This window comes from Aegilops tauschii, chromosome 7 (genome assembly GCF_002575655.3).
Source record: "Aegilops tauschii subsp. strangulata cultivar AL8/78 chromosome 7, Aet v6.0, whole genome shotgun sequence".
NCBI classification, from domain to species: domain Eukaryota; kingdom Viridiplantae; phylum Streptophyta; class Magnoliopsida; order Poales; family Poaceae; genus Aegilops; species Aegilops tauschii.
Window position 1 is genome coordinate 185,828,583 of NC_053041.3, and position 17,169 is coordinate 185,845,751.

Genomic DNA, 17,169 nt, shown 5'->3' on the forward strand with positions numbered 1-17,169 from the left:
CTGGGTCTCGAGTTGTTGTCTCTCCTTGAACCGCCGCCGGGTGGTCCCCTTATATACATGGGTTGACGCCCGTCGGTTTACAGAATCCCAAGGCCAGCTCATAATCGTGTCTGGCTCGGTCTCTGCTACTTCTATCTTACAACACAAGTTTACATATTAATGCCGGTTTATTTCTACAGGCCTTAAACCGGCTTTGGGCCCTGGGCCTTCATAAAGCGTCACCGTCTGTCTTCATGGACTTCAGATACAGATGAACTACTTATGGGGTTAACCCGGCCTCTCCTGGCCGGTTTACGCCCAGTGATAATATCCCCAACATTAGGCCCCAGATTGATTTGAACTGGTTCATGTCAATCCTCAATACTTAATAAAATTTCTTCTTCAACATCTTCACATAATCTTGTAAACCGCCGTGACATCATCTTCTAGGACCATGGTAAACCGCCGTGACGTCACCTGTTATTTAAAACTGTGTATAATCTACCTTCATTAACGAGCCTCCGACAATCGAGGCGACAGCTCCGCCTCATATCCAAAATTTAGGCTCCTCGATTTTCACGCCTGGCGCTTATCTTTCTGCCCTTATAAATAGGGCCAGGGGGTCTTTCCATTTTCCCCCTCGTGCCTCTTTGCGTCGTCGTCTTCCTCGCGCCGACCGACCCTCAAGCTCTGCCGCCGCCGTCGCCCTTTGCCTCTGCCTCGACAAAGGCCGCTGCATCAACCTGATCGTATCAGAGAAAAGCGGTGATCCTCCGCTGCTTCCTCCTGCACCAGTAAGTCCCTCTTCTTCTCGCCCTAGATCCACCATTAGGGTTCGGTGTTCTTCATAGCTTAAAGCTGTTCTTCCTTCGGTAGCACCAATAGCCGGTTAGATCTGACTATTTTCAGCTCCTTTTGTAGTTTAGACTCCTTTCTTCTTGTTAAGGCACCTGATTGATATCCAACTCATCTGAACTTACTGAACTTTTTGAGCACTTGATATTAGACCAGAGTATATTTTGATTATCCAATGCACGACAGATCTGAAATTCTCATGCCAAACTATGAAACTTGTTTTTCCTTCACTTATACATCTTTATACTTATAACATTAACGCCAGATTAGGCGGTTTAACCTCACAGAAAAAATGATGACCCGGTAGATACCATTAGTCCCCTGTTGAACCGCCAATGCATTACACTGTTTTCATTGTCAGACTCCGGTTCACGAATAACCAAATCCAGTTTATCAATATGCTTGTATCCTTATACCGCTGTATAATTGTCCACTGTAAATCTTAAACCGGCAATAATCATGTTTCAGATTTCCATTGCCATGGCCAAGCAAGTCTATGAATGCAATTGGGCTCCTTCTCGAGTAACCGAAGAGCAGTTAAGCAATCTTGTTAAAACGGGCGCTTTAGCCAAAAAAGATGTCATCCACTAGAGGGTCCCTGGCCCGGAAAGTCCTCCTACACCCAAGGACAGAGAGGTAGTCGTGTTTGCTGATCGTCTCGGACGAGGTTTCAGCCCTCCCGGTTCAAAAAAATTCCGGGATGTACTAGCCAGTTTTCAACTGCGCCCTTAAGACATCAGTCCCAATTCTGTGACCAACATCTGCCACTTCCAAGTCTTCTGTGAGGCTTATCTGCAAGAGGAACCTACAGTCGAACTGTTTAAGAATTTCTTTCACTTAAACCGTCGCATAGAGTTCTCGGATGGACCCCATACGGAACTGGGCGGAATGGCGCTTCAGAAGAGGAAGGAAACCACTTTCCCTCACCCCAAGCTCCACAGTCACCCCAAAGAGTGGAACCAGTCCTGGTTTTATTGCAAGGATACATCTCCACCTGATGAAAACCCCCTGTCGGGTTACCGCCCTGAACGCCTGAGCAACACACATCCTTTTCCTCAGAGGTTGACTGCAAAAGAAAGGGCCAACTATGCTCCTCAATTATCAAAACTTAGAGCCTTCATGGCAAACGGTTTTACAGGAGTTGATCTTGCTCATTGTTGGATAAGCTGGGGTATTCTGCCCTTAAGCCGGCGCTCCGGTTTGATGTGTGAGTATACGGGGAGTTTGAAGGATGCTCAGTGGCACATTGACATTCAGCTTACAGATGCAGAAGTCACTGAGGCTGTAAAGAAAATGATGAATGAACCGGAGGCTGTCTGTGCCCAAACCGGACTACTCCCTTTCTGCGCTTTCAACAAACCGCCAGCTATAAGAATCATATAATCTTTTTATCTGAAGTTTCTTTTGTCCAAATATTCTTTGAAAGTGTGATTATTTTCTGACAGGGTGATGATCCATTCTGGAACAAGAAACCACCACAAGACAAACTGGTGAAGCCGCAAGACAAACCGGCGAAGCCAGTTCGTCCAAAGACCAAGGTTGTTAAAAAACCTGCCAAGAAAAGGACCACTGCATCCTTTGATCTACCAGCTGATGACGATGTGGGTAATCCGGAATCAGAGGTAGAACTTGACTCTCTTGGTTCATTTTTCGTACACCTCATTGACAATGATTATTATCAGGACGACGCTGAAGGCAGTCATGCGGATGATGTAGAGGTAACCATTCTTTCCTCCGATTTAGATCCTCTGCCAACATCAAAAATCCGTCAAGCAAACCGGAAAGTAAAATTTTCTCACCCCTTGCTTACTTGGACCCAAACTTTCTTTTGAAGACGCAGCAGCACGAGGCTCGCCGTACAACCCGGCACAGCGGCCAGGTAGTTACCTCTGCCGGTTTACCGAACAGTCCGGTTCGGAAACACCGATCAGAGGTCTCTTATCCCATTGATACTTCATGCCGCAAAGCAGGTTGTTTCCGCCAGCCTCTTACCCCATCTGATTCAAATTATCAGGGTACGTCTCACTCATCTTCTGGCGAGTCGTCGGCCACAAAACTTCCACCCCTCAAAACGGTTCTTGGGTGAGCTATACACTTGTTGTTATCCTTGATGTTGCTATTTTGATATACTGTACTGATCCTCATGTTTATTTTTCTCAGCGCCAAGCCCAGACCCAGCAAGAAAGCTCGGTTGAATAAACCGACTGATGAAGACGTGGCTGTTGAACTGGAGAAAACTCCAGATCCTGAAGAGACCAAACATTGATGCCATACTGAATGACCCACTGCCTCAAGATCATGACTTCGTTGCTGAGCAGGCAGAAGTTGACACCACCAGCCATGCTGACCAGCCAACTAGCCCTGTCCGAACTGACAATAAACCGGCAAGTCCAGTTAAAAATACAGACAAACCGCCAACCCCAGTAACGGCTGCTGATGACAAAGATGATGACATTATGATTACTGGCACTGGCCATACCGCTCTGGGCAATCCTGTTGCTTTGTCAAAGCATACTGCCAAAGATGAGCTCTCTGCAATTTTCAAAGGCAAATGGAACGTTGATTTGTCAAATTATGCCCATCTGAATGCTCAAGACCTTCACTCTGGCTTCCTGAACCGTCTGTACACCAGCTGTGACTATGAAGCCGGTTTGGTAAATATGATGAAGGAGCGATATGAGGTAACTTCATAAGTGTTTCTCTCTTATATTTAATTGCAGCTTATCAACTCCAGTAGCCCCCAAGTGACGGTTTATGATACCAATTTAAACCGGGACTTAGTAACAATTTCATGTTTGCAACAATGCATCTTAACTTCACTGATGTAGCCCCCAAGGGCCGGTTTAACTTTATAAAGATGAACCGGGACTTTGTAGAAGAATTTCCATATCAGAATTTTATGAGCAAATACACATTAGCCCCCAAGTGCCAAGCTTAATACTTGTATTATGCTTGGGACTTGTAAAAATTTCTGATAAAGAACAAATATGCATTAGCCCCCAAGTACTAAGGGCATGACTTGTTATGTGCTTGGTACTTCAAATATGTATTGTCAACTCATTATATATCTGTCTCTTTATAGGCTGAACTGAGCAAGAAGGAATCTCAAACCGCCGATCTGCAAGAAAATATCAAGTCCCAACAGGCCGAAGCTTCCAAGGCAAAAGATGAGCTGACGAGCGCCTTAGCCGCTATGGAAAAGCTAAAGGAGAGCTTCAACAAGGAGCGGGCAGATTGGAACACAGAGAAATCCGCTTTGCAGAAAAGAGCTAAAGACGCAGAAGCAGCTCTCAAACTGGTGGTAGACGAGCTGACTGGTGTAAAGCGGCAAGTACATGCTATGACCGCTGCTGTGTTTGGTAAGCACCCTTGCTTTATATTTTCAACATATCTTCCCATGTGTTGCTGGTTTACCGACATTTTATAATGATGCAGGAACTCGTATTAGCCATCTGGGCTCTAACGTACAGAAGAAATTGAAAGCGGCCTATACTCTGATAGAGCAGCTGTATACCGGTGCGCAGCGGATCATCTGCACCGCTTCACACAATAAACCTCCTCCAACATTGATCAAGGACACCTTAGAAAGGCTATCCATGCTGCCTGCCCGGGTTGAAGAACTAAAGAAAGTTGCGGCAAGGGCCGGAGCTCTGACTGCTCTAACCTGGGCAAAGGCGTGGGTGCCTGATCTTGATCCAGTGGACGTGGCTAAAGGCTTCCCAAGCTTAAAAGAAGACGGATCATAATTTGGCTAGGAGGATCTCCACGCCATAAACCGGGAAGTGCGTCCACTGGCTTGTCAATTGGCTGAAGAAGCTGATCTCTCATACTATCAGGCAAGTTATGATGACAAAAACAGACGGGTTGCTGCACCAATTCCGGAAGCGCAAAATCTGATCCCCATAAGCACACTTATGCCCCTGATATTGAATCGTCAACCCTTATAAGCGATGAAGCTGTGTTCCAAGCTTTAACTGGGATCGACTGGACAACTGTTGACTTCCAGCCGCTGGGTAGAGACGAAGAAGATGAACCGGTGCAAGATGATCCGCAGCCGTCAGGTCAAGCTCATAAGCAATCATAATCCGGGGGCCGGTTTAGTCTTCCACGTGCTGCAATGCTTATTGAGAAACAATTATCCCTTTGGGTACTGAAACGCCTTGTAATAGGCTAGTTAAAACACTTGGTCTTATTATGCCTTCGTGCATATTTATCTGCAACTGATGCGTGCTAATCCGCCATGCTTAAGATATGATGTGCATAATCCATAGCTATTTATTCAAGTTGTTCCTGCAGATAAGAAGCTTAAAGCGCCCTGGCGGTTTACCACCGGGCGGGTCATGATACCCAAATATATATATGACCAAGGTTTATAACCAAGGTTGTAAAAGATAACCAAATATGGAAATATATGATACCTGTGACCTTTAGGCATAGTGTTGACTTACCAACTTTATAATGAGGGTAATAACCCTAATCCGGAGTAGAAGTAACTCCTGTTATACGATGCCGGTTTATCAGAAAACTCTTCCGGGCTGTGATACACACCGGTTTATTCCAGAGTGGTGACTTTGAGTCAAAACCAGACCGGGCTGATAGTCTCCGGATTATAATTTGATCGTGTACTGACAACTTGTAGTTGACAGCCTAACCGGGTTGATAAACACCGGTTTTAAAAAATATCACAAATCTTATGAAAACAAAGAAAACTTAGCAAAAGGCAAATGAAAACCATTATAGTCGAGGCTTTTCACGGGCTGCCAGGCCCCAGATTCGAGGCTTTTCATGGGCTGCCAGGCCACTGAGTTAAACCATTTTTGCAAAGCCTTTTAAGATGGTCCTCAATCCTTAACCAATCATCGTTTTAACTTGACAAGTTCAGGGTCTTCATTTTAGAGTAACTTGTCAAAGTTCGAAGGGTCATACCAGGTTTACCTGGGCAGAGTGACTTACTTAAATAGGAAGGTTAACCCGGGGTTTTAGGTGTATACACCAGGCTTCCAAGCCATGGCTTGATAGCCTGTTACAAGTGTAGATTCTTAGTTCATTTCGACAGCAAAGAATCCCCAAGCAACACTGTGAGCTGTGCTCAGTGGGTGCCTATGTTTGAGCTGTTGTTTTACAACGCTCTCTTTGGCCCCGGATTGATGTTGCTTTGAGCCGATCAAGAGGTGTGACTGTGGTTCGGATACGACCAAGCCCCCAAGTGATGCTGTGGCATTGCGCCAATCAAGAGGTGTAGCTATGGTTCGGATACGACCAAGCCCCCAAGTGATGTAATATAAAGCTTTGAGAAGCTAAATCAAGGGGTAAATCGGACGCCGCTTTGTAAGCTCCATGTAACCACACATGATGTAAGAAAAACAACGGATACCCCGCTTTAGCTGAGATTCCGGTTTAGTATATTAATCATAATATATACAATGTCATAATATGTACATAAGCAGAGCCTGCAGCTCAAGTATAGTAGGGCCGAACATGAGCAATATTCCACGGCCGGTTGGTCTCCTCCTCCGATTTACGTGAGTCTTTGCGCTCTCGGACATCGATTAGGTAGTATGACCCGTTGTGCAGATTCTTGCTGACCACAAAAGGTCCTTCCCAAGCGGGGGATAGCTTGTGCATATCCGTCTGATCCTGGATGAGTCGAAGCACCAAATCTCCTTCTTGAAAGGTTCTGGTTCTAACCCGGCGGCTATGATAATGACGCAGATCTTGCTGATAAATCGCCGAACGGGCTGCCGCCATGTCACGCTCCTCATCTAATAGGTCAAGAGCTTCCTGCTGTGCCTTCTCGTTATCAGCTTCAACGTATGCCGCTACACGAGGTGAGTCATGACGGATGTCACTAGGAAGAACCGCCTCCGCTCCATAAACCATGAAGAACGGTGTGTATCCTGTCGATCTGTTGGGTGTGGTATTGATGCTCCATAACACTGAAGGTAGCTCCTCAACCCAACAACCCGGCGTCCGTTGCAAAGGAACCATAAGCCGGGGTTTGATGCCTCTCAAGATCTCTTGATTGGCCCTCTCCGCTTGACCATTAGACTGTGGGTGAGCCACTGATGACACGTCAAGCCGGATATGATCACGTTGACAGAACTCCTTCATGGCACCTTTTGACAGATTCTTACCATTGTCTGTTATAATGTTGTGTGGAAAGCCGAACCGGAAGATCACCTTTTTGATGAATTGAACCGCCGTGGCTGCGTCACACTTACTAACTGCCTCTGCTTCCACCCACTTCGTGAACTTATCAACCGCCACCAAAAGGTGGGTCTTCTTGTCCTTGGACCTCTTGAAAGGCCCAGCCATATCCAGCCCCCAAGTTGCAAACGGCCAGGTGATTGGAATCATCCTCAATTCTTGAGCCGGTACATGAGCGCGCCTTGAGAATTTCTGACAGCCATCACATCTTTTGACCAAGTCCTCGGCATCAGCATGAGCTGTCAACCAATAGAAACCGTGACGAAACGCCTTGGCCACCAAAGGTTTTGAACCGGCGTGGTGACCACAATCTCCTTCGTGGATCTCATGCAAAATTTCACGGCCTTCCTTAAGAGACACACAGCATTGAAACGCCCCTGTCACACTGCAATGATGTAACTCTCCATTGATAATAGTCATGGACTTGGACCGCTGGATTATCTGCCTGGCCAAAGTTTCATCCTCTGGTAACTCGCCCTGGTTCATATACGCCAGATATGGAACCGTCCAATCTGGGATAACATGAAGAGCCGCCACCAACAGAGCCTCCGGATCAGGAACAGCCAAATCCTCTTCACCAGGGAGCTTGATGGACGGATTATGCAAAACATCCAGGAAAACATTAGGTGGAACCGGTTTACGTTGGGAACCCAGGCGGCTTAAAGTGTCCGCCGCTTCATTCTTCCGCCGGTCCACATGATCCACCTGATAACCTTTAAAGTGACCTGCAACAATATCCACCTCACGACAATATGTTGCCATTAGTGGGTCCTTGGAATCCCAAGTGCCGGACACTTGTTGAGCCACCAGATCCGAGTCACCGAAGCACTTAACTCGGCTTAGGTTCATCTCCTTAGCCATCCGAAGACCAAGGAGTAAAGCCTCATATTCAGCTGCATTGTTAGTGCAAGGGAACATTAAGCGGAGAACATAACAAAACTTATCACCTCGTGGGGAAGTTAATACGACTCCAGCCCCCGAGCCCTCCAATTGCCTGGACCCCTCAAAATGAATAGTCCAATAAGTATGATCTGGCTTCTCCTCTGGCGCTTGTAATTATGTCCAATCATTGATGAAATCCACAAGTGCCTGAGATTTGATCGCCGTTCGGGGTATGTATTTCAACCCGTGAGGCCCGAGCTCTATAGCCCACTTAGCAATCCGTCTAGTTGCTTCCCTGTTCTGGATTATATCTCCTAACGGAGCAGAGCTGACCACCGTGATGGGATGACCTTGGAAATACTGCTTAAGCTTCCGGCTTGCCATAAAAACCCCATACACCAATTTTTGCCAATGCGGGTACCTCTGCTTGGACTCAATAAGTACCTCACTGATATAGTAAACCGGCCGCTGAACCGGATATTCCTTTCCTGCCTCCTTGCGCTCCACCACAATAGCCACACTAACAGCCTGAGCATTAGCTGCCACATATAGCAACAATGGATCTTTGTCAACCGGAGCAGCGAGAACCGGCGGATTAGCCAGCTGCCGCTTTAAGTCCTCAAATGCTTCATTAGCAGCGTCACTCCAGACGAAGTTATCCATTTTTTCAGCATCTGATACAAAGGGATGGCCTTCTCGCCAAGGCGACTGATAAACCGGCTCAACGCGGCAATCCGGCCTGCCAGGCGTTGAACATCATTGACACACTTTGGTTTGGCCAAGGAGGTGATGGCCTTGATCTTTTCCGGATTGGCTTCAATACCCCGGTTAGACACCAAAAAACCCAAGAGCTTGCCTGTAGGTACACCAAAGACGCACTTGGCCGGATTAAGCATCATTTTGTAAACCCGCAGGTTATCGAAGGTTTCCTTCAAGTCATCAATCAATGTCTCCTTCCTTGATTTCACCACAATATCATCCACATAGGCGTGAACATTGCGGCCGATCTGTTTATGAAGACAATTCTGCACACACCGTTGATAAGTCGCCTGGGCACTCTTGAGCCCAAAGGGCATGGAAACATAGCAGAAGGCTCCAAAGGGAGTTATGAAGGATGTCTTCTCCTGGTCCTTAACTGCCATTATGATCTGATGATAACTAGAATATGCATCCAAAAAGCTCAAACGCTCGCAACCCACCGTAGCATCAATAATTTGATCAATACGAGGGAGGGCAAAAGGATCTGCTGGACAAGCTTTGTTAAGGTCTGTGTAGTCCACACACATACGCCAAGTGCCGTTCTTTTTAAGGACCAGCACCGGATTAGCCAACCACTCAGGATGGAATACTTCAACGATAAATCCAGCCGCCAAGAGCCTGGCTACTTCTTCTCCAATAGCTTTGCGTCTTTCTTCATTGAACCGGCGAAGAAACTGCTTGATCGGTTTATACTTGGGATCAACATTGAGGGTGTGCTCAGCGAGTTCTCTCGGTACACCTGGCATGTCAGAAGGCTTCCATGCAAAGATGTCCCGATTCTCACGAATGAACTCGATGCGCGCGCTTTCCTATTTCGGATCCAAGTTAGCGCTGGTGCTAAACTGTTTGGACGAATCGCCGGGCACGAAGTCAACAAGCTTAGTCTCATCGGCCGATTTAAACTTCAGGGCCGGGTCATGCTATGTAGTTGGTTTCTTCAACGAAGTCATATCTGCCAGATCAACATTGTCCTTGTAAAACTTCAACTCTTCTGTTGCACAAACTGACTCAGCATAGGCCGCATCACCTTCTTCACACTCCAGAGCAATCTTGCGGCTCCCATGCACGGTTATAGTTCCCTTGTGACCCGGCATCTTGAGCTGCAGATAGACATAGCAAGGTCGTGCCATAAACTTAGCATAAGCTGGTCGTCCAAATAGGGCATGATACGGGCTTCTGATTTTCACCACTTCAAAGGTCAAGGTTTCTGATCTCGAGTCATGCTCATCTCCAAAAGCCACCTCCAGAGCTATTTTACCAACAGGATATGCCGACTTACCAGGCACCACACCATGGAACACCGTATTGGACAGTTTAAGATTTTTATCTGTTAACCCCATGCGACGGAAAGTTTCATAATAAAGGATGTTGATACTACTCCCTCCATCCATGAGTACCTTAGTGAACTTATAACCTCCCACCTGAGGTGCCACCACCAAAGCCAGATGACCCGGATTGTCAACCCGGGGTGGATGATCTTCTCTACTCCACACAATCGGCTGCTCGGACTAGCGCAAATAATGGGGCACTGCCGGTTCAACGACATTCACCGCCCTTTTATGAAGCTTCTGATCGCGCTTGTCCAAGCTAGTGGTAAAGACATGATATTGTCCGCTATTCAACTGCTTCGGGTTGCTCTGGTAACCCGACTGCTGCTGCTGCTGCTGATTGCCCTGATGATTATAGCCACCTTGGTTACCCTGATTACTTTGATTGTTATGTCCACCCTGATTACCGTGGAAGCCTGAACTGGAATTTCATCCACCATAACCCGGCCCATGAGACCCGTGGCCCGAACCGCCTCCTGGTCCATGATCATACCGGAAAGAATCAGAATTTTTGAACTCTTGCATGATGTAACAATCTTTCCAGAGGTGCATGGACGGGATCTCCTTCGTCCCATGCTTTAGACAGGGCTGGTTCAACAGATAAGACAAATGGTCCGGATTAGGACTTGGCCCTCCACCGCGCTAGGGCGGTTTACCCTTATGCCGCTGGCCCTTGTCATGTGTATTACTATTAGCCACAAAGTCTAAACCGTGGTCTGCCTTACGCTTGCCGCCGTTTCCATGACCCGCCGGGTGGTGGTGATGCCCCTTGGCGTTGCCGCTCTTTTGTCCCTTCCATGTTTTATCATCGTCAGACTCGGGATCCTTGGTACTATCAGAGTCGGCATACTTCACCAGTGCAGCCATGAGGGTTCCCATGTCATTACAATGACCTTTGAGCTGTCCCAACTTCAACTTGAGGGGTTCAAACCGGCAATTGCCTTCCAATGTTAAAACTGCGGTGTCAGCGTTGATGCGGTCCGATGAATGCAAAATCTCCGAAACCCGGCGCACCCAATGGGTTGTTGACTCTCCTTCCTCCTGGACACAGGCAGCTAAGTCCACAATTGACATGGGCTGCTTGCATGTATCCTTGAAATTCTGAATAAACCGGGCTCTCAACTCGGCCCATGACCTGATAGAATTAGCCGGTAAGCTCTTTAGCCAAGTGCGGGCTGTCCCTTCTAGCATCATGGTGAAGTATTTCGCACATGCCGCATGATCCACATCCAGCTCTCCATGGCCATCTCATAGCTTTCGACCCATGTTTCAGGGGATAAATCGGCGGTGTAATTCGGCACCTTGCGCGGGCCCTTGAAATCCTTGGGCAGGCGCACATTGCGCAACGCCGGGACGAGACACGACACTCCCAAAGAACTAGAAGTAACTCCTGGTTCCACCGATGTGGTTGGATGAACCGGAGTAAGCTGACGGGCTTCATGCTGCGCCGCTAACTCGGCCTCTCTGCGTGCCCGAGCCTGGTCCACCACCTCCTGAGCATCACTAGCACCACCCGCCGGGTTATTGCCACGGGGCGGATCACGGTTCCGCGCATTGCTTGACACTGCCGGTTCATCCATACGCCTGCTGTAACTCCGGCTTGGACGGGGAGTGGAATGAATCCGACCGCGACTATATGAATAAGCCTCCTGTTGAACCAAGGCTGTCTGAAGAAGCTCCTTAACCCGACGCGTCTCGACCGCCGCCGGAGAATCGCCTTCGATCGGGATGGCCGCCAGCCGTGAAGCGGCAGCAACAATGTTGTCCATCGGGTTAGAGTAATGACCCGGTGGCGTGGGGACATGCGGTGTTACAATGTTGTTCTGACGAGGCGGATCCACCAAACGTGGCTGAACCGGCGCCCCTGCTCCAGGTGCCTCCGCTCGGTTTACCACTGGCGGATTACTGGTCCCTGCTCCTGGGGTGTTAAAGAGATTTCTAGCGTCATAAACCGACGGCAGGCCAGATCGGTGCCTCCTCTTCAGGACTTCGTTCGACGCACTCTGATCCAGCATAATCCGGTAAGCTTATGCATCCAAAGCGGCCCGCTCCGCGGCTATCCTGGTATCCTCAGCTGCTAAGTCGGCTTTGGCCTGGATGATCTGATCTTTCACTTTCGCGATTTCCGCATTGTGTGCATCCTGATCCGCCGGGTTATCCTCCGCCATCAGTGTTGCCAGCGCGTCAAACAAATCAGATAGAACCTGAGCTGGCGGTCGCACAGGGCCTCCTGCCCTGGCCGCTGTTGCCGCTGCCAATCCGAAAATCATCGCCGCTGCAGTCGAAGAGTGGAGCGTCGGTTGCGTACCAGCCATGAAGATCGCAACCCGGTTTGGCAGATCAAAGGGGTCCGGAATACTGTCGCCATCGGAACAGCCCCTAATCCGGCCATCTTGTAACTGATATAACGACTCGGTCTCTCCAGTCGATGACTCGTCGCCGGAATAAACGACAATCTCACCACCAGATTCCGATCTATCCTCAGATTCCCCTCCATGGATAACTCCCACGAAGGCACGCTTCATGACAGGCTTGACCCGGGCAGATCTCGCACGCTGAGCCGTTTCGACGAGGTCGGTGCAAATGTCCGGCTCAGGGCCCGGTTCGCTGATCTTGCCAATGAAAACGTGTATGCCACCAAAGGGGACCCGGTACCCGTACTCGATTGAGCCGGTCTCGGGGCCCTAGCCTGCATCGTTGATGTAGAGCTTGCCGCGATGACTCTTGGTCATCCGGCCCACGGCGTAACCCTTGAGTCCTTCGAAGTTGCCCTCCAAGAACTTGAAACCATCATGCGATAGCCCCATGGTGGGCGCCAACTGTCGTGGTTTTGTCACGGCAGATGTCCTAGAAAAATGACTTAGTCGTGGAGCCATCGCTATGGGTTAACTTAAAGGGGTTAAAGCGGACAAGGGACGCAAGAGAGTTTTATACTAGTTCGGCCCCTTACGATGAAGGTAAAATCCTACGTCTAGTTGTGATGGAATTGTTGGGGTTTCGATGACCAGGGAGCGAATACGCTTTGCCTGGGTCTCGAGTTGTTGTCTCTCCTTGAACCGCCGCCGGGTCGTCCCCTTATATACATGGGTTGACGCCCGTCGGTTTACAGAATCCCGAGGCCGGCTCATAATCATGTCCGGCTCGGTCTATGCTACTTCTATCTTACAACACAAGTTTACATATCAATGCCGGTTTATGTCTACAGGCCTTAAACCGGCTTTGGGCCCTGGGCCTTCATAAAGCGTCACCGTCTGTCTTCATGGACTTCAGATACAGATGAACTACTTATGGGGTTAACCCGGCCTCTCCTGGACGGTTTACACCCAGTGGTAATATCCCCAACACCATTGGAGGAGTCACATACCGAAGAACAATCCCCCAAAGCAGTTTTGTGAGTGGAGCTTTGAGCTAGGAGATCAAAAATCGCAGCAAAATGAGCAAGAACTCGTGCTTGAGCTGGTTGGTGATTTTTTCGGAGGAAGAAGGAGTGTGTGGTGGCTGGAATAAGTGGAGGGGAGCCACCATGGGCCCATGAGGCAGGGGGCGCGGCCGGGGGGGCGCGCCCTGGACCCTCGTGGCCAGGTGCCAGCTCCCCCTGATGTGTTCTCAGTGCAAGATATTCTCAAATATTCCAGAAAAAATCATATTTCATTTTTGGGGCATTTGGAGAACTTTTATTTTTGGGGTATTTTTTATTGTATGAATAATTCAGAAAACAGATAGAAAATACTATTTTTTTCTTTATTTAATCTAAATAACAGAAAGTAAAAGGAGGGTGCATAAGGTTGTGCTTTTTAACTTCATCCATCTCATGCTCATCAAAAGGAATCTACTAACAAGGTTGATCAAGTCTTGTTAACAAACTCATTCCGAATAACATGGAACCAGAGAAATTTCGAATAACACTAAGTTACCTCAATGGGGATATGCACATCCCCAACAATAAGAATATCATATCTCTTTTTGACAGTAGGAAGAGGAAATTCAAAAGCTCCAATAATAATCGATGGAATTTTTCCAATAGAATTGATACTGTGGACTTGAGGTTGTTTCCTCGGAAAGTGTACCGTATGCTCATTACCATTAACATGAAAAGTGACATAGCCTTTGTTGCAATCAATAACAGCCCCTGCAATATTCAAAAAGTGTCTTCCAAGAATAATAGACATATTATCGTCCTCGGGAATATCAAGAATAACAAAGTCCGTTAAGATAGTAACGTTTGCAACCACAACAGGCACATCCTCACAAATGCCGATAGGTATAGCAGTTGATTTATCGGCCATTTGCAAAGATATTTCAGTAGGTGTCAACTTATTCAAATCAAGTCTATGATATAAAGATAGAGGCATAACACTAACACCGGCTCCAAGATCACATAAAGCAGTTATAACATAGTTTCTTTTAATGGAGCATGGTATAGTTGGTACTCCTGGATCTCCAAGTTTCTTAGGTATTCCACCCTTAAAAGTATAATTAGCAAGCATGGTGGAAATTTCAGCTTCTGGTATCTTTCTCTTATTAGTAACAATATCTTTCATATACTTAGCATAAGGATTCATTTTAAGCATATCAGTCAAACGCATACGCAAAAAGATAGGTCTAATCATTTCAGCAAAGCGCTCAAAATCCTCATCATCCTTTTTCTTGGATGGTTTGGGAGGAAAGGGCATGGGTTTCTAAACCCATGGTTCTCTTTCTTTACTGTGCTTCCTAGCAACAAAGTCTCTCTTATCATAACGTTGATTCTTTGATTGTGGGTTATCAAGATCAACAGCAGGTTCAATGTCTACATCGTTGTCATTGCTAGGTTGAGCATCAACATGAACATCATCATTAGCATTATCACTAGGTTCATGTTCATCACCAGATTGTGTTTCAGCATCAGAGATAGAAATATCGTTAGGATTCTCAGGTGTGTCAACAACAGGTTCACTAGAAGCATGTAAAGTCCTATCATTTTTCTTTTTCTTCCTCTTAGAAGGACTAGGTGTATCAACATTATTTCTCTGAGAATCCTGCTCAATTCTCTTAGGGTGGCCCTCAGGATACAAAGGTTCCTGAGTCACTTTACCCCCTCTAGTTGCAACTCTAACAGCAAAGTCATTACTCTTACTATTCAATTCATTGAGAAAATCATTCTGAGCATTAAGTACTTGTTCTACTTGAGTGGTAACCATAGAAGCATGTTTACTAATGAGTTTAAGTTCACCTTTAACTCTAGACATATAATCACCCAAGTGTTCAATCATATAAGCATTGCGTTTCAGTTGTCTAACAAAATAAGCATTAAAATCTTCTTGCTTAACCATAAAGTTATCGAACTCATCTAAGCATTGGCTAGCAAACTTAGCAGGAGGGATTTCAGCTTTACCATATCTATAGAGAGAGTTTACCTTTACTACCTGTGCCGGGTTATCAAGACCGTGTGCTTCTTCAATAAGTGATGAATTAAGACCATGTATTTCTTCAACAGGAGGTAAATTCTTAACATCTTCAGCTTTTATACCTTTTTCTTTCATAGATTTCTTTGCCTCTTGCATATCTTCAGGACTGAGAAATAGGATACCCCTTTTCTTCAGAATTGGCTTAGGAGTTGGTTCAGGAAGTGTCCAATTATTTTCATTAGTCAACATATTATTCAATAGAATTTCAGCTTGATCAACTGTTCTTTCCCTGAAAACACAACCAGCACAACTATCTAGGTGGTCTCTGGAAGCATCGGTTAGTCCATTATAAAAGATATCAATTATTTCATTTTTCTTGAGAGGATGATCAGGCAAAGCATTAAGTAATTGGAGAAGCCTCCCCCAAGCTTGTGGGAGACTCTCTTCTTCAATTTGCACAAAATTATATATTTCCCTTAAGGCAGCTTGTTTCTTATGAGCAGGGAAATATTTAGCAGAGAAGTAATAAATCATATCCTGGGGACTACGCACACAACCAGGATCAAGAGAATTAAACCATATCTTAGCATCACCCTTTAATGAGAATGGAAATAATTTAAGGATATAATAGTAGCGAGTTTTCTCATCATTAGTGAACAAGGTAGCTATATCATTTAATTTAGTAAGATGTGCCACAACAGTTTCAGATTCATAGCCATAGAAAGGATCAGATTCAAGCAAACTAATTATATCAGGATCAACAGAGAAATCATAATCTTTATCAGTAACAAAGATAGGTGAAGTAGCATAAGCAGGATCATATTTCATTCTAGCATTCAGAGATTTTTCCTTTAGCTAGTCTAATAATTTCTTAAGATCACTTGTATCATTGCAAGCAAGAAATTCTCTAGCAGTTTCTTCATCCATAACATAACCCTCAGGCACAACAGGAAATTCATATCTAGGGGGAGAATCTTCATCATCACTTTCATCAATATTATCAGTTCCAATAATTTCATTCTCTCTAGCCCTAGCAAGTTCTTCATCAAGAAATTCACCAAGTAGCACAGTAGTATCAAGCATAGAAGTAGTTTCATCATAAGTATCATGCATAGCAGAAGTGGCATCATCAATAACATGCGACATATCAGAATTAATAGCAGAAGCAGGTTTAGGTGTCGCAAGCTTACTCAAAACAGAAGGTGAATCGAGTGCAGAGCTAGATGGCAGTTCCTTACCTCCCCTCGTAGTTGAGGGGAAAATCTTAGTTCTTTCGTCTTTCAAGTTCCTCCTAGTGACCAGCAGATATAAATCCCAAGTGACTAAAAGAATAGAGCTATGCTCCCTGGCAACGGCGCCAGAAAATAGTCTTGATAACCCACAAGTATAGGGGGTCGCAATAGTTTTCGAGGGTAGAGTATTCAACCCAAATTTATTGATTCGACACAAGGGGAGCCAAAGAATATTCTCAAGTATTAGCAGCTGAGTTATCAATTCAACCACACCTGGAAGACTTAATATCTGTAGCAAAGTATTTAGTAGCAAAGTAGTATGGAAGTAATGGTAACGGTGGCAAAGGTAATAGTAGCAGTTTTGTAGTAATTGTAACAGTGGCAACGGTAAAGTAACTAAGCAAAGAACAATATATGAAAGGCTCGTAGGCATTGGATCGGTGATGGAGAATTATGTCGGATGTGATTCCTCATGCAATAGTTATAACATAGGGTGACACAAAACTAGCTCTAGTTCATCAATGTAATGTAGGCATGTAT